We start from the raw sequence: 20078 nt of genomic DNA on the forward strand, positions 1-20078 counted from the left end.
AGGGCAGAAAAAGATGTTAAAAACTGTACATCCCACCAAGAGGTTGGAAAGTAGTGTCTGAATCTTTCTTGTTTGCTGAGTTTCCAATGAAATTAACATTGATGAATTGTGTTATTAATAGTTAGACTACCTAAAGCTTTGGATAGTTTTTTGTTTGTTTGTTTTGTTTATTTTTTAAATATATGTTAAGTAGATATATTTTAATTTCTAATTATAATAACAATTTATAATGTCATTCATTCTTAAGTATTAGCATTGAGCTCTAGACCCAGTGGAATGAATTCTAATAGGTGAAGAATAAATAAAGTTACATACAAATTTCATGTCTTGTACTAAATTATAATTGCCGTATGGGAAAAAAAATTGAGTATTTTGTATTTTCATTTCCCTGATTGAATTTATTAGGCACAAGAAATAGGTGGGTTTCATTGCATGTGAAACATACGGCATATGCAATGAAAATCAATCACTGGTTTGCTTTAATAAAATATATTTTTACAGACTATGAAAATATTTACTAGTGAATATGATTCATTCAAAACCCAGATAACTATTATGAAGATAATAAGAGGACACATACACCCAAGAGGACGATGATATTGAAAGAAAGAATTTTAACTGCATTTAGCTGTGCTCTGTTTTCTACAGTTTGGGAATATAAAAAATTCTTATTGAATGAAATACAATCATTTGTAATCTCACCATTAGAACACCTGCCAAATGTATCTCCAGCAAAGGGTTCTTTGCTATGAAAACATTCATTTTGCTATTTGTATTACAGGCTATACTTTAAAAGCAAAATATAATGGCTGAATTCTTATCAAAGTATAAAACTTATTTTGGATAGAGAAAGATACAGATAAATGTTTTGTGAGTATTTATGTGTAAAACTCAAATTGTGGCATGGGAAAATATTTTCATCAATATAGCAGATGATTTTCAATGTCTTCAGGGGAAGTTAAATTATTTTACTGACATCAAAAGGGTGTAATTAAACACCTATGATAGCTAAACAAAATAATAGCAGGTAGAGGCTTCTTCCCATTATGTGAACTAAGTATATTCTCACAAATTGTTTGGGCATTTCTGCTGACAGTTTATATATGAAATTTGATTTGGACTAATTAAAATCTGTGGTGAAAATAACATGTACATTTATTACACATCAGAAAAATTAACAATTGATCTCTAAGTGTGGGCCTGCTACTTTCAGCAACTTTCTAGCAAAATGTGTTGCCCATCTTCTAAGAAGTGTACTGTAATTGAAAGCACAAATAAAAATACAGAAGAGAGCTTCATGTGGCTAACGACTATAAAAGCCTGCTAGACAAGAATCCTCAATAGTGAATTCAGGTAGAGAAGAAATTTAGGAACCAAAATTTGTTCATATATAATTTTAAGGCCTGAAATTTTGATTCTTCAATTAATAGTAGCTGTTGTTTCCATTTTTAACTTATTTGATGCTCTAAAAACTCCAATAAATCTAATAATATTTCATTGACTTTTAATTTCTAGTTTATCTTTAAATGTACCCTCATGGATAAATCCACTCTGTGAGTACCTGACCTGGAATGTGAGATGCAGCAGCTTCTCCTTACTACTACCAAATATTTAAAGAAAAGAACTATACGTAAGACAAATTGTTTAGATGTCTAGCTTTTAGGTGGCTGAAGTTACATAAGACTGCCATTGCTTCAATATGATTTTAAAACATAACATCTTGTCTACAACAATTACTTGACAAGCTAGCAACTGCCACAGGTTAATAAAGATGCCTCTTCTCCTCTATTAAAATGAACTCTTCATTGGAGAGGGAATAAAAATTCTTCTGATACATGGTCATTTCTCCAAATTATTTTTTCCCAGTCTTTTAACTTCACATATTACTTCCTTTTTAAATCTAAAATACACCAGAGGAATGAAAAACTTTCAACATTTTCTGTTCCTGGAAACAGGCAGAGGATGGTTAGAGAAAAATTATATATGGAGTTGTTGGATTCAAATGCTTTCTCCCTGTTTTCTTCTCCTCCTTCCTCAAAGCATCTACCCCTTACCCCATCTATGTAAGGGGTTTTCATTTGGCTGAATTAAAGGGTCCTCATAATGTAAAAATTACTTTGTTGTGTATTACAAATAACTTTACCTAGTATTGTCTGAGGAGATTCAGAATTAAATACTCAGTTCCTTAGTTTTGAAGGCTTTGAAAGCAATGCAGATATGCAGATCTGAATCTACTCTGTACTAAAGACAGACACTCCTTATTTCCCACAAACAAGAGTAGTGGTTTATGTTTTTCCGTGAAGTGGAGGAAAATATATAAAAGAGCACCTGAAAAGAAGATCCGTGTCATTAAACAAAAGGAGATAACGTTAACCAAGATACTTATCTCTATTATAGGATGTGCTGAGAGTGTGCTTTTGTGCATGCCGTGAAAAAAAAAAACCCACATATTTTCTTGCATTTTTCTTATGTCACATTGTAAAATTTCAGCTGTAAGTAATGCCATCATCTCCTTCAGTTCACTTACTCCCAGCGTACACAGAGAAAATACATAGTGACTGTAGATTTTGAATAGTAAATCCAAAGCTTGGAGAATTAATGACCATGGTAGTAGTAATGTATGACAGACAAAATCTTGCAAAATTGTAGGCCAAGTCCTGCCAAATCTTCAGCTTCATCTCAGCTGTCAGACCATGTAACAGGAAAAGTTTTATGCTTCAGCTGTATGCAGCAAGTTCTGTCTGGATTATGCTAATACACAAACACTTGCCTATCCCACTTTTAATACTGGCTTCAAAACGAGATTGCTAGTGTGATTGGTTTTATGGGAGAGTCAGTCGTAAGCCTGCAGGCATATTACTGAGGTTGTTTATGGCAAGGAGTCACGAATTCAGACATGAAAGCAAAGGAATTCTCATTAGCATGAATATTTTAAGAAGTCGTGTTAAGATGTCAACATTAGCACTGAATTGAAAAGGTCAGTATTATGGCAATAATTATCTTTAAGGTGTTAGCTTTAAATTTTATCAAGAGGCGTGCATGTTCAGACATATTTCTGATCAGTGAAAAAAGACTGATTAGAAAGCGAAGCAAAAATGACTCTTTAGAGAAGAGACAGTTGGGGTTTTTTCTTTGTAAGTCATCAAATCCTGCAACCAAAATTCTTTAGTAGCATAGAGAACTGAGTCTGTACCATCTGGGCCCTCATGATGTCAGCAGAAAACATCTATGTGGGTAACATTCAGTGCAAGGGAATATTGTATGTTCAGTATCAACCAGCCTGTGGCATAGAGGACATAGAAAATAGATTTCAGTCAAATTACAAAAAGGTTAAAGAGCTGTCCTAGTACTTGAAAACCAAGTAATTTGTGTTGACAGAGTACTGCTCAACCTGCCTTGCCCAAACTCCTCTGACAAGGTATTGATACAACTGTTGAATGTTAATTTGTGACTCTACCACAGCTTTTTATTGTCAATATACACGAATCTGAGTTTCTAAATGAATGTTTGAAAAAACTCTACTGCATGTGCAGTGGTGAGTTTATGTTACAGATAATAGTCTATCTGCTATAAAAAACAAAGAACAAGGGAAGGATTTGTAGAGGCATTCACATGTTTAATGAACTTGTGTTATTTTAGGTAACCTACTCAGAATGACAAGAACTGCTGGTCTCACATGGTTAATTCTAAAACATCCTAGAATTTCTAAGTATCTTTATTTCCAAAAAATTGAAACCTGAAGCATGGTCATAACCAACCCAATGGAATGCTAACATTATCCTCCTTCTGACAGGTAGAGGGAATTCCGAACAAAATTAAAAATAAATACTGGCACAGTTGGAAGTGATCTTATTTGCAGAATTGGAATCATTCAGGCTGCATGGGACTGCTTGAGATCCATGCTCCTGCTTAAAGCAGGACCAACTCTGTGATCAGACTGGTCTATTCACATCTTCATCTAGTCAGGCAAACCTCAAAGGACAGAGATTACCTTAGCTTTTCAGCATTCTGTTAGTTATCTTTGATTAGTGCCACAGTGATTTTCTTCCTTACGTAAAGATGGCATCTCAGTTTTCCTTTTTTTTTTGGGTCATGCACATCAGTAGAGAGTCTGGCTTCATCTTGTTGATAACCTCCCCTTAGGTACTGGAAAGATGCCATTAAATCCCCATAAAGCCTTCTTGTCTTCATGCCAGGCAAGCTCTTCTCTCAGCCTCTTCCATCATCTGTCATTATGCTCCAGCAAATCACATTTACAATGTGCATAGAGAATAGAAGAAAAAAGTAAAACATATATGTAATGATTTAAAAAGATCCTATCATAAAGGCAAAAAACCACTTATAGCTAAATCAGTTAATAGTAAGAACTTAGCATGACTGACATTTAGATACTACTTTAAAGTGTTTTACTAGGTACTGTCAAGTTTGCTCTCAGTCCATTAGGAAGATGATTCTTATCAAAACCAAAGAAATGGAGCTAAAAAAAAGGCCTCAGCATTTAGAGTGGAAATTAAGAAATTAACAAAAATATCTATTAAAATACCTCTATAAGAATAGGAAGATGGGAAAAATTTAATGCTACTGAACATCAAACATAAACTAAGAAGTATGGGAAACTATTAAAAAAGATAAAAGGTATGAAAAGAAGGTTTTGGTAAAAATTATAAAGGTGAGTAATTATCTAATGTACAATAAGAAATAAAGAATTTGTACCAAGTTATCACGTATTTTCTTCATAAATAGACACTGGCAAGTGTTTGCTGATAAAACATTCAAGGGACCTATATGTTCAATAACTGTTGAATAACTAATCAAAATTATTTGCATATTTACTGGCACACCCATCCAGCTTTGATTAAAGGCAAAATAGAAAGTACCTAAAACTAGATATTATTAACAAAATACTTAAATTGGGTAATCTAATAAATACCAGTCAGAATTGTCACAAATAATGACAATCATATACAGGTACTGATACTTCTCCTTATGAGCTAAAAGCCATGATGTTGATGCGTTGCTTGTGGAGACTTATGATTAACTGTGGCACTATATTTTCATAAAGTGGACAAACGTGAGCAATGCCAAGAGTTCAGTGGCTTACAAATTACAGACCTTCAACTTCTGGCATTTCTAATGAGATCTTACGTGAGCTCATTCTTAGTTCAACACTTTGAACATACTTTATCAATTATGTGGTGTGAAAACCACTGACAAAGGTGTAACCATGACAATGGTAAACACAAATAAAACACTTAAGAAAAATCAATGCTATATAAATGTTGAATCATTTAACCCACTCGATGTCATCAAAACATTTGTGTGAAGTACAACCAAGTATGAGGTTGTGCTTCTGGATGGAAAAAGCCAAGTGATAGAGATATAAAAGGAGAACATAATCACCCAATATAGAGGTTTAAACTGATTCTGTGTCACAGCGAAAGCACATACTCAGAGTACTGAGAAGAGATCAGGCAGCCGCTGGATACAAAACCCATGAAATTTGTTGCAAAGAGAAGCAAGACCACTTTATATCACTCCTTTTGGTATTGTGTTACTGGAATACTGCAGCAAATCAGGGAATTTATAGTTCAAGCTGAAAAACCAAAATATGAGAAAAAAACATGACAATTCTCAGCAGGTTTTATCTGCTATTAGAGGAGACAGAAAGTTGATGTGACAGTGTAGTCTTTCCTGAAGAGAACCTCTTCAAGACAGATAATAAATATGTTCATGCTCTTCATTTCAACAGCCAAAGCAATATTTAAAAGCAAGAATGGAATAAAATAATAAAACAAATGTCAGTATTGAAAATAATTTGTCAATGGAAAAATTTACAAGGGTATTTTATGAATCTTTTCTTCGCTTGAAACTTTTAAACTGAGGTTGCATGTGATAGAGAGATGCTGTAGCTCATCTATAGCTTTTTGACTGGATGCAGTAACTGACTCAGGTAATCCTCACAAATTGTCATGTGGGAGAGGTTGAAGATGGGCAGAGTCTTTCACAGCCTCCAAATCAATTTAATATAGTGATTCAAGGTAACAGGTCTATTCATTAAGGTGAAGATGTTAATCTGTGTTGTTTGTGGAAGGAGTGCTCTTTACTGTTCCATTGCCAATTAAAGTAGCTTTCTGTCGTGTTTTGGTACTGGCTGCTAAATTCTAGAACAAGTTTATCAAACAGCAAAACTATAAATGTTTTTTTTATAGGCCTGTTGCCTGTCAAGAAATTTAGGGTATCCCTTGTATTGGTAATATTTGCTAATACTTGCTAATACTGATGATACTTGCTAATAGTACTGATAATACTTGCTCTATCAAATAGGCTAATGTATGAATAGCTGACAGGGTTTTCTGGAAGTTAGATTGGGCACATACTTGATTTGATTTGATACATCACTTCATTGCACAAAACATAGTCTTGTGGACAAGTTAAGAACTATAATTTTCCTGAATGACTGAAAGAACAAATAATATAGATTTTGAAGCTTCCTCTAGGAAGCTTGTTTGATTTTGAAAGATTATATTGTCTTATAATTCCTTGCAAGTGAAATTTCCTATTCACTAAGAGATAATTAATTTTATTTAGTGAAGTGAGGTCCTTAAAGTATTTGCTTTCAAGGTGGCTGTTGCCTACCATTGTTTTGTAATGAGGTTAAGCTTCTCTTCAAGCCAGACAGTGAGTCTAAAGGGTAGAAGTATTTTGTGGTTTTAGTTTAGGTGAATGTAAAAACATGTGTGAATTAAATATGACAGAGAGTAATAGCAGATAAGGGTGTGAGTGCAAAAAATACTTCTCACGGTGGTAAGGTAGAATTTTGCTTGTTATTTTTTCCAGCAAACTTAAGTAAACTAAAAAGGTAAGAGGGTAAAGTAACTGCTTTAGACCAGTTATGACCACCAGTACATTCCACAGACTAAAATGCCTGTTACAGTGTGGAATCTTTAAAATAAAAACATATATTTTTGGATATAGAATATACTTGTTCAATGTGAATTTGCTTGTCTTAAATATTAATCTTTGATTGTAATAAAATAATACGTTGTCGTGCTATGAACGTTTTTGCTTCCTAATGAATAGGGTCATAGTTGTGCTTAAATTTTCTAGGAAGACTTGTATTTCATTAAAATGGTATACCAACAATATTGGAAAGCAGCTAACAAATGTACTTCATAGATTTAAATTTTGCTTTTTTAAAGAATTTCTTAGTGTATGTCTTACTGTACTTGTAAAAATAAGGCTCCTGTGTATTGGGTTTGCAAGACCAGGTTTTGGTACCAGGAGGATACAGGGCTGGTTTTGTGAGAATCTGGTAGAAGCTACCTCCATATCCAACAGAGCCAATGGCAGCTTCCCTCCTGGCCAAGGACAAGTACATCAGCAACAGAGGTAGCACCTCTGGGATAACAGTTTACAAAGGGGTAAAACTTCTAGGAAACAGCAACTGGAGAGAGGAGTGAGACTGTAAGAGAGCACCCTGCAGGTCCCAAAGTCAGGGAAGTAGGAGAAGCAGGTTCTCCTGCACTGCTTAGGGTAGGAGGAGGTATTGTAAACCAGGAATGGAGCTGAGCCCAGGAGACAGGGAGAGGTGAGATGTTTTAAGATTTGGGTTTATTTCTCATTACCCAATACTGAATTGCTTAGTAAAAAATTGAGTTAATTTCCCCAAATCGAGGCTGTTTTGCCCATGGCAGCAACGGGTGAGTGGTCTCTCCCCATTCTTATTTTAAGCTAGGAGGCTGTGGTTGTGATTTCTCTCCACCACCTCACTGAGGAGGGGAGGGATAGAGAGGCTTTGAGGGGCAGGTACCTGGTGTCCAGCTGGGCTCAACCCAACACAATCTTGATGAGGAATCGTGTATGATTTTGTACAGTTGTCAGCAAGCTGAAACATGACAGAATTTGATTATAGAAAACACAAATAAAATTGCAGGCATCAAGAGAATTGAGATGTCAAAAGCAGAAAGTATTTTAGAGCATAAGGATTTGTACTACATGAGTAATATCACTAAATGAAAGCAAGGTTAGTGAAATACATGTTATCTTGAAAATTATTCGATATGTACATATGACTAAGTGCTCCTAGGTGAATGTCCTGCTAATTCATGGAATAGCAATCAATATTTGTGACCTGAAACATAACTCTTGAAAAGGATGTTGCACAATGATATATGTATATAAAGAAATTTAATAATTTGCCTTTTTTTTTTTTTTTTTTTTTTTTTGGCTAGCCCGTGAACTGAATGTACAAGGATAAGAATTGCTGGCATTTGACTGTATGCTTAATGTATGGATAACAGCCAGTTAGGAAGGGCTTGCTAAAAATGTGAAAGAAGGCAGTAACTACTGGAAGACTCTGTAATGGGTCTGAAAAGGTCTTTTCCTGAGGTAACAGGATGTTTTGCTCTTTGCATTGCAGTCACCTTATTTTCTGCTTTGATAACCAATACCATTGTTATGCTTGCTACCTCTGGTACACTCTATTTAAGAACCTCAGTCTGATCACAAGGCCAGCCTTAACAAGCATTAGACAGTGAAGCACAACTACAAGCAGACTTGTTGGAGGTAAATTACTAACTGTCCCTTGTGGTGCCTGAAGGATGCTGGAGTTCCCTGAGTGCTCAGATTGGTGAGTGTACACCTGCTGCATGTAAATAAAAGTACCCACCCTTTTCTGTGACTTCTCAACCCTAAGTCTTCCATTTCTCATAAAAGCTTCATTAAAAGAGTATTTTAAAAGCTGTTGTTGGCCTAGTTGCCTGAAACACATTCAATGTTGGCCTGAATTATGTGGACAATTATGGATGCGTATATGATAATTTTGAAATGGTTTAAAACTTACTACTCTGTTTGAACACAAAAAAATCAATGCACTTCAAGCTGACTTGTTTTAAACTCACTTCAGGTATTCCTTCTATGTGTCATACTCTTTGCACATTGGAGTTGGGTAAGGAGTATTTCTGTGTTTGTTTTCTAAAATGACAGAAGTTTGTTTGTAGATAGTGTACAAACACTTCTCTTGAAGATAAGTTTCTCCAATATTATAAATGCTTATTTTCTAGGCTAACTTCCTCCCTATCAAACTAGTTCCAAATCAAAATGACTATCAAATACAAGATTGTTTTTTTAAGGTGGTATAGTTTACTTAAGCTGAGTGGCTGAAGGCGCCTGTGCCAAATTAAAAATTATTATCCTGTGAACTGCTACCTTACAACAAACATTTTATAATTGCTCTCATCAGAACAGCACTCAGTGTAGCAAACATATACCAGACATATTGGGTATTGCCAAGGAATTTTCTTACTCTTTACCAAAAACAATGAAAAGTATTTGCATTATATTATCAATTACTTCCTCCATTTTTCAGTTCTTTGGAAATTCACAGCTCAAGAAATCTCTGATGTGTGCAATCCAGCTCAGCAGATTTACTACACAATTTCCCAAAACAATAAACCGTTTTAGATTAGTTTTTCATGATTTTTTTTCTAAATTCTCATGCACTTGAAAAATAATACTAATCCAAACAGTTGGAAATCTTCTAGTCAGCTATAACCAAAATTAAGGAACTTAACAGTAATTCAGCTTCATAAAGTGTGTCGGAAATGAGCTGTTCTTTTTGGGGAGCATCATGGCTGCATCTGATATGTATTCTTGTTAAACCATACTTTTTTCTCCAACTGAAGTAATATGTCACAGTTGCTAAAATGACTATAAACAGTATCTGAAGAGCTAAGCATGCAAGGTAAGTTACCATAGAGTATATTTTTGACTCAACAAGCTCAGTTTATCTAAATTAATATCTTCACTCAATTGTTTATCAGTTGTGGTATTTCGCAAGCTGTCTATACTGTGTTTACGTGGAGAGACATTTTGTTTCATCATATAAAATCTGAAAATTCATTAAGCAGTAACAAACCATTCATTTAAGTGTTTGAATACAAAATAAGAATATAAGTACCCGTCTTCTTATGGGTATGCATTTTCATGAACTTTTAAATTCAATTTTGTAGTGATAGTCATGTGAATCAGTGCAATGCATATGTAGTGGTGACTAGAAACTGCATATTTGTGGATATTGTTACTGTACGTATTTAATTACAATAAATGTTGCCCTTCTGTGAGACTTTGGTTTTGCTAGTTAAGTTCTGAAATGAAATCTTAATCAATTTCCAAGATAAATGGGAAAAATTAAAACCACAGCACTACATTTCACCATCTGAACTCTAGACACTAAAATGGGCTAATGTGGCTTCTTCCCCATTTTTTTACTTCATTTTCTGCATTCTGATTTCATGCACCCATGCCATGACTATTTATTTCAATGGGATTTTCACACTGGAATGTCTTTTAGCAACTCTATCTTGAGCCCTACTAATCAAAATCATTGTACTCAAAAGACAACATACAATGAGATCTGAGTTGACCTTGGCTGGCTTCGTGACACCCACTTAATGTCTATGCCACTCACCATACTCGACAGGATGGGGGAGAACATAAGATAGAATAGGGTGAAGATAAAGGCGAAGATAATTGTAGGAAGATCACTTGCCATTTATCATTCTGGACTTAAAAACTCAGGGAAAATTAATTTTTTTGCCAGTTAAAACTGTAGCAGGAAGGTGAGATACAAAACTAGACCACCGTGTTGGTTTATACTTTATACACTTTGAGCAATCAGTGCAAGGGGATGAGGAATGAGGGTAGCAGTCAGCCCATAACAGTTTCTCTCTGGAGCTCCCTCCTCTTCACACTTCTTCCCTTCTGCAGTGTGAATCCTCCGCAGGCTGCAGATCTTCAGGATAAACCTTCTGCAGTGTGGGGTCCTCGCTGCAGGCCAGTGTTCCCTCAGGGTATATTCACCTGCTCTGATGTGGGGTGCTCCACAGGCTGCAGGGAAATACCTGTTCCACCATGGCCCACTCAATCAGCAACAGGCAAACCTGCTTCAGCACCTGGGGCACCTCCTCCCACTCCATCTGCTCAGACCTTGGGATTTGCAGGATTGCTTCTCACACATATACTTCCTCAGTCCTCACTGCCTGTGAGATGTCCTATTTTTTTTTTAAATGCGTTTTCTCAGAAGTGACACCAGTTTAGCTGACAGAATTAGCTGTGCCCTGGGGGGGTCCTTGTTGGACCTGGCTGGACCCAGTCGTGTCTGGCATGGGGCAGCTCCCAGGTTTTCAAGTCACCTGCTGCATCTCCCTCATTGCCACTTCACACCTACATCCAGTGCAAACAGTACACTAAAGATATCTAACGAGCACAAATCATAAATAGGGTCATTTGGCAACATTAATAAAAATGTGTATGTTCAGTCAGAACTATCACTCTAATATTTAAGCTTTTATTTCTCTCATAATATAACCTGCACTATATATTCATAGATTTTAATTATGTTACATGTCATTGAAATAAGGTTTCATTTGGTGATAATAATGCAAATGGATTTGTGTTGTCTATGGGAAATATTAAATTGCCTCAGTTAAATGTGTCTGTGATAACTTCACACGGAATCCCAAAGCTGCCAGAAGTAATGTAAGAAGTGATGGATAGAAATTCAATGAGGTCAACTTAATCTGTTTTCACCAAGACTATTAATTAAATGTTACTAATATTTTTTCAAATTACAGAAATGACCTTAGGAAACTTGTGTTAATCCCTGTAGACACCATGACCTCAGTAACAACAATTCTATTTTTCCCTTTTAAGAAAAAGAAATGGAGGACAGAAGGAAAAAAGCATTAGCCGTTTCACCTTAAAAATAATTTCTACATTCATATCCAGAGTAACCCTTTCCATTTTTGTTTGTATGTATATGTCTAATTTAAATTAATCTTTTTCTAACTGATCAGAGTAATAGCTGCATGAAAAGGTGTGGCGTGTTGTCATTGCCTCTTAGAGGGATATGTAGTTCACAGGAGCTGGGGTTTTTAGTAGTATTATTAGATCTTATTTTCTGGGAAAAAATAGCTGCCTGACTGTGCTTATAGATGCACAATGCAGCATAAAATATTTCTCTTAATTTGCTTTTCTCATTAGAAATACTTTTCAGAATGACAATTGATTTATTTATTCTTTAAATGTTTAAAATATATATTTCTCTCTTTTTTTTAGTAGTTAGCTTTTGAGCTAATTTGAGTTCTTCTTTAGGTACTGAAGGGTGTACTCAGGCCAAAGTAGACACTGTCTGCTTTTCTCTTCTTACCTGAAGAAATTCAGAAATTACAGCTTTTAATATAGAGATGCACAAGGTATTTAATTGACACAGGCACTGATAAAGAAGTGTAAAATATCACTACAATTGCTATATGACTTCTCAGCAGAAATCAGAAATAATTCCCTGAAACTAGAGTTGCTTTCAGTTTATACATAAGAGTGCAAACATTCAAAAATTTCTGAGGAGAAGGCACATATTATCATATCCCAAACATGGCTTACACTTATATATGAGTGTGGTCACCCAAATGGCATTCCAAAGAAAAAAGAAATTAAATTATTTGAAGCTGTCATCTCATTCTAGGGAGACTTTGACTAAAAAAAAGGCACTGGATCTTGTATTTTCAAGACTAGATGGTGTATATAGATTAGAAGTTTCCAAGAATGCTAACACAAAATAATAAAAGGATAAATACTAAAATAAATAATAAAAGGAGAAAATACTCAGCATATGGAAATCCTACCTCTACAGAGTTGCCTAGCTACAAATAATATAAAGGCTTGATCACGAATTTAACAGCAGAGTTTTCAGTTTATTAAGCAAAGTTACAACATTGACTGTAGGTTAACTCCAGGAAGAGAGATAGTAGAAATATCACATCTACTTTTTTGCCCCCACTGCAGTCAAATTTCTTCATCATTAATATCTTTAATTATCATGTAATTTCACATAAAACTTAAAACCCAATCTTTTTCTAAATTCATGTGATCCAGTTCAGCACTAAATTACTCTATGTCATATAACTCATGTCACAAAAGTTTGACCATGAAGCATTTTTTCTGGTTTCACAGTCAATACAGGTATAAAGATCACCTTATAAGCAATGTAATTTCAAAGAAGTTTCTTCAGAAAATCAGGTGATACTGTACTTTGTGGACACAGGATCATGCAGGTAGTTCAGTATTGGTAGAAAACATTTTTCTCTTAAATTGGCAACACATAATAATGGGAACTTATATTTATTCAGAAAAAGACAAATTATTTTTATTATCAGGCAAACATAATTATGAATTAGAAAATGTGCAATGAATCATTTGTTTTATTAAAGGTAAGAAGCATTTATTTACAAAGGGTGTCAGAAGCCCTACCCTACTCTTCCTGAGAATGCTGTGGCTTACATAGGTTACAAAACATAGTGGTAAATATTGAGGTCCTCTGAGGCATGGAGATAACATATTAAACACCATATCATAATAGAAGTGTCAGTTGTTATCTGCATCCTGGTTTTATCTTTGTGGAGGCAATTATATAAGACTATATGACATTATTGCAAAGGTATTCAAAGCCTTTCTCTTCAGAAGCAGGTAAAACATCCTTCTGTATGAATAGAGGTAATAGACATAATTGACACGAGCTTTTTTTTTTTTTTTTTTTTTTTTTTTTAGTCATATTCATCATGTTATTATGCATATGACTGCAAAAATTGAAAATAATTGAAAAATGAGAAGAAAAAGATCATTCTTTGCTTGAAGATAGATCTAATGAACTTCAGATGCCAAAGAATGATGGGTGGGTCTTGGGTACATACAATGAGAAAAAACCAAATCATTGAAATAAAACTGAAAGGGAGAAATAATTTCTGAGCGACAATTGTATCTAGTGTAAACATATTAGTATCCAGGCTATTTGTTTACTTCACTGTTCTTGTGCAGAGCAGGCATATACTTTCCAGAAACTAGTGGAATCATCATCTTGATGATTGACTAACTTTCTTTTTTGTGCTTTATGGGAAAACAAATATATGTGTGTAACTTAATGTTTGGATTGCTGTATGTTCCCACTAATGATTTTTATGTCTTTAGTGGGAAAATAGGTAACTCTTCCTAAAAATTCTCATTTTTATAAAAATACCTGTGTATTCTTGCTAAAATGAAGCATGTGTACCTATCTGGCAATTCTCGTAACTTTTGTCTCTTCCTAATTTTTCTAAACCAACAATTTTGTTTTATCATTCACCAATTGTGCCAAATTTCCATTTATTTTCTTTATTGGTAACTGTGAATTGTAAAACTATGAAAAAACAGACATGTGAAGAGACTGACACTTTAAAGATAAACCTGTATATAAGTCTGCAGCTAGGTCAATAGCCACACAGTTCACAGGGAGCTCAATAGGAATTGTTATATCCAAAGTCTAAACCTTATACTGGCCTTTCCTAACTAATCATTCAGATAACCCAGCTTTATCAGGGGTAACTTTAACTACCTCGTTTGCAGGATACCCAGAAGTTCTGGTATGCATAACTAACATCCACAAAAAAACTGATTTAAAGTATGTTTGTGTGAATACATGTTCCTGGACTCAGTGTACCCAACCTAATACCTCCAGAAAGGAGTCTCTGCATTAGCACAAACCATGTCTTATGAAATAAATTAGTGTAGCTGTGCTTCTCTCCAAAGCAAAATTTCTGACTGGCTTTGCTGTATTCAGTCTCAGCATCCAAATGCAAAACACATTGTGGTGAACCCCACTGAAATTGTTTTCTGTCTAATAAAAGTAATCCTCTTAAGAAGCATCTGAAATATTTGTTTGACAGAATTACTAGTTATCCAAATATTTTTATCAGATCAATGTATTAAGTTATTTTTATTACTGGAACACATGCTGAAGAGATGCAGCTGGGGAAATAGGCAGGGGACTATATGCAACCACAGCATATCAGAGGTGATATTTTATAGTGCACAGATAGTAAGCATCTGACAAGAACAAAAGTAGAGACTAAAATGCTCACAGCTTTTAGTCTTCCTTCTCCCTGTCACCAGAAAATCTGTATGTCATCCTTCCACAAAACCCTAATGTCATCCTTCCAGAAAAGCCATCACATTCTGGAAGCTGTCCCCACTCTATTAGCTGTGCCTCTTTGGTCCAGCCAAAGCTACACATCTCATTTGTCTATAAGTTGCAAAGCTTTGATTTCCTCTGCAGTATCTTGCCTGAAGGTAATGCATAAGATTTGCAGCATGCTGAGGTTTTCCTCATGTTTCAATATGGTTGTTGCCTTTCTTCTCAGCAGCAGCCCGTGTTTATAACTGAGTAGTTCAGTTTGTTTGCCCAACTCTCTTTGCATTCCTGGGACTTACAACTCACTGCAATATTAGTTCTTGTTGCCAGGGCACTTTGTATAACACTTGACTCTATTTTAATATACACCTATTTTTGGAGCAGTGCAATGAACAGAGCTTTGCCTTAGTCGTTTATTTTGCTCAGACATTTATTTGGAAGATATTAGTTCTGTTAGGGTATCCACAGATGACAGATTTCTCCATTCATCGGTAGTAGACCAAATAAGGCCAAGACCAGATGCTCATGGCTTAAATGTGAACACAGAAAGCCTTACACTCTGTGTGTTAGATCAGTCCCAGATAATCTGCACTGATAATTGATGTTCTCAGTTTCCTTCTTTTACACTATGTTCAGTTGCTTGTCTGTAAGAACAAATTGGCTGTAAGTTACTACTAGTGAGTAGACTACTCAGGTGCCACACTGTACCAGCTCTGAGCTAATATGCCTAATTAGCTAATATTCAACATTACAAAATAGTGTTGCTCTGAAGGGATAGCACAAAGCTTTTAAGTCTGTACTGTGCATTTGTAAAACCAGTATACTAATGTTTGCCTTTGGCTGAACTGTCTGATCAGAGATCTGTACAGTTTTGAGTGAGGCTGCCTCAGGCTCTTTTTGAGCAGAAAGTAATGAAATATCTGGCTTCTTTAGCATGTATTACGTTGGCTGACAAATACAATCCCTGTATGCAGGCAGCCTGGGCTGGAGGCTGAGGTTGTCTTACCCAGCTGTGTGGTTTAAGTCTGAGGCAGACATTCCCACCAGGGGAAAAAGCAACCAAACACCATCACCAGTCAAACAAACTTTTCTTCTGTATTCTAGTAGGAGTGTTTTGTGTTGTCAGTATTTGAACAAGGTTTGGCTTTAAATCTCAATTGAAATTAAGTACCTGACTTTCTCCTTTGCATAAAGCAAAACAATGCATAAAAATGGGATTTGTGTGTCTTAAGTGCACTGGGTAACAACACAACAGTTATATGTATTGAATGATACCTTTGTGGAAAGACTAATTCATGTTCATTACAAAACAAAGTCAAATTACGGGTGAGTATTGGGAAGTAAATATGTGTTTTCACACCCTTATACAATGCCTAGATTTGCTTCTTCAGATTTTATACAAATAGCGCACCAAAATTTTTCGAGCATTTACCACTCTTAAATTTACATTAATCACACAGTCGGTAATTCCTGTTTCGCTTTCTTTTACTTTTTCCTTGTCTAGTGTTTTCTCCCTATCACCTCAGATACAAACTAGTATGGTGAAATACTTTACAAAAAAAAAGAATGTTTCTTCTTATCAAGAAGAGTCATTTGCTGTGCAGTCATATCCAGCTTTTTCTGTTGTCCAATCCTTGTCTCTGGTAGACTTAATTCAGTATATTCCTGCATCTGCATAGATTGACTGGTATTAAAAAGAAATGCAAAAGTTGACGCATAAGGAACCTCTAAGGCGAATTTTTCCCTAGGAGATCGAGGGAGGTATGGAAAAGGGTTTGGTTCATCCATAAAGAATGGATTCTTCTGTTTTTTTCTGTGCAGCAGCCTATCTTATACTGTCCAACTGGAAAAATAATTTTCAGGTCTAAGTAATAAGTTCTGGTGTCCATATCATAGATGTGAATGAGAAAATAATGTCTGAACAGTAGCTCAGGAAGACATTACCCTCAAAAAGTGATAGAACCAAAAATATTTCTAGGCACATGAACATAGTCCGTATCATCAAACTCTTCCCTCAACAGCTATGCAAAGGGAATAGTATTTTTTCTTTAAACCCACAGTTGCATCTTGTACAATGATGCTGGAGGTGTCCAATATTCCTACCTTTCAATGAGTGCATCTTATAATGGGCTTCCATGTAGATGTGCTGAAAGGCCTTCCTGAACCTAGAGAAGGAGCATGCTGCTTTGCACTATTATTTTCTTAAATGAAACATAATTGCTAGCACTAAGCCTTTGAACAATTTTGGAATGTATATTGTCACTACATCTCTCTCTAGGGAGAGATGGGAAGATGTACAATACTACGAAAGCTATAACCATGAAAACAAAAAGCATCGTCAACCAATATAACTTTTAAATAGATTTATGTTCATCCAAACATATTTTATTTGTGTATCTAAAACAACTATTCAAAATGTAGACCAAGAAGTGGCGTATTCTACTACTCTACTCAATACTCCAGCCAAGGTTTTGGCAGCAGATAACTCACATTTTATCCATCTCTGCATGTGGTAATACACCCGAAGCATGTCATTTGTCAGCATAATGACAATTCCTGTATTCCCTGAACGCCTAGAGGAAAAGGTTTAACTGCAACATTGTTTCTGGCTAAGGGGCAATCATCTAAAAAGCTTGAAATTTAAGCCTCTTGTTAGTTTCACAATATCTGGGAGATCTGGTACAGTATGTTCCTGCAAAAGCCCTGCTTAAATCTGTGGCCAGTTTCTCCCAGGCTATGTTCATGATAGAGAGCATGCATGAGTTGTTTTATTTAGGTTCTGCAGCAAAGTATCAAAGGACTGAGGTAACCTGACAACTGATCATTTTAAGAAAATAGATTTAAAATTAAAAGTGTGAAATCATCTGGGCTCTGCAAACTCTCAGGACTTTTCTGAATACTGTAGCACTGGAGAACAATTGGTCAGAAGAGGATACTGTAATATGCAGAAGGGAACGGACCCCTACAGTTTGCTTTCTTCTTTTCTAATGCATTTCAAGGGTTATTGGTATAGAAAGTCCAGAAACCTCTGACAGAGGTATGATTAAGAAGTAAAATTCAATGTGCAATGAGCTACCTAGCCTTGGTGGAGCAATTTGAAATCCAAAGTAGGTCACAAGTCAATTCATTTTGTGGACTTGACCTTGTACTTAGTGGATATTTAATCTCACCACAAAACCACTGGATAATGTTATACATACCAGTTTTGAAACAGCCCTTTTGGGACAATATCTTTATCTTGGCAACTGGTTTCTGCTGAAAAGATACCAAGAGTTAGGATAAAAACTCTTCTAAAATACTATTTTCCTACATCATGTGCACTTGCATAGTGATAGGACAACAGCTGTACAAATTATATTTATTTCTTAGATATTTGAAAACTTGTATAGAAAATGTGAGTAGAAACATGCTCAGGGCATGAAAACTACATCTTTCAACTCAGCTGTAGTTCCTTCTCAGTTTAAGCAGTAATAGTTACATATTTTTTTTGGTTTTCTACCTTTTTTTCTTTTTTTCCTTCCTCCATTATGGTCACTGCCCTGTCCTGCTACTGAGGCTTGCAACAGCCAATGAGTAGCTCTTCATGTGTGAATAGCATTAGAAAGGAGTCCACTATGAAGACTTCACACCAAAAGGAAGAAGTACTTGTAGTGAAGTATAGAATCTGTCCATTAAATTTTGTATTTTTGATTAAATATTATCAAATCAAGAATATTGAGACCTGGGATTATTCCAATGATGAACTTGTTCCTTTTCCTTAACCTGTGTTGTTCTTACTGAGAAGAAGAAGAAAACAAACCAAACCAAAACAACTCCCCATGTGCTTTGAGCTGAATTAACTGCAACTGAAATTCTTGGCAGCTTTAAAGACAAATAGAGTCAGGCAGGCAGTGCATTGACCCAACAAAGCATTCCATATTGAACTTCTTTGTTTTCTTTTAAATGTATTTGGTTTTGTTTCTATTTAAGAAAATAAAATGTTGGAGAATGGCAATTTGACCTTGGGGCATGGTCTTTTTTTTTCTTTTTCCTCTACAAATTAATGTAGGTTGGAAATTAAATGTGAGGTTAGGCTCTTTAATTCAATCCCTAGAAAAGGCAACCCCCAAATTTTAAAACTCTTCAGAGTTGTTCAGCTAACAAGAGAGTGCACATGGAATGCCTGGAGTAAGAAACAAATTAGTAAAAAATTTTCAAGTTTTCCATTGAAACTATGGAACCGATTTTAATTTACCTTATTGAAGACCAAGGAATCTCTCAATACTAGTGACAGTTGAGAAGCAATCTGGAAGTGTGGCAGGGTCAGCCACAGTCTTTTGACTATTGTGGCAACTTAGGAGCCTATGGACCATAAGGACCCCTTCCAGCACTTCTCTTTGGGGAAATGGGGCCCCAACAAACTTGAGCTCCAAAAGGCTGAATAAGTTTCACCAAGATACCAAACACAGGAAGAAAGGAGACTCACACATACCAGGAACTTCTGTGAGAAGGAAAGAAGTTATGAGGAAGATAGGTTAAAAATCAAAAACTTAGATAAGTTTAAGTATTTGACTATTCAAAGCAGTTGGGCACTTTCCATCAGATGCAGGAAATCAAGTAATGCATTTTAATGAAAAATAATGCCTTCAGTAGATAATACTGCTCGTGTATTAATAATGTACTTTATGCCTTAGCTTCAGGCCTATAAATATTTTGCTTGACTGCTGTTACTGTTGGTTTATACTTTTCTCATCATCTATTTTCTCAATCTATTTGTTTTAATAAAAATTGAATAACAATTGTAATTTGGCAAGCAATTTGTCCTTGATAATCTAGGTAGCTAAAAGTTGAGTATAAAATTAGACTTACATAGTCTTTCAGGCTTTCTCTGTAACTGACAGAGATAAATAGTTGCCTTCAAATAATGACTCAACTCCTTCATAATGTATGTATTAGACAGATGGAATTAATTAAACCTATTTTTCTCTTGCTCTCTTCACTGCAGAGAAAGCATGCATTGCAACTGTACACTCTTGTCCATCTTTCAGACAGTGAAAACTAGGTAAAACTAATTCTAATTCCACTGCATGACTTGAAT

This window comes from Sylvia atricapilla, chromosome 5 (assembly GCF_009819655.1).
Source record: "Sylvia atricapilla isolate bSylAtr1 chromosome 5, bSylAtr1.pri, whole genome shotgun sequence".
Classification (NCBI taxonomy): domain Eukaryota; kingdom Metazoa; phylum Chordata; class Aves; order Passeriformes; family Sylviidae; genus Sylvia; species Sylvia atricapilla.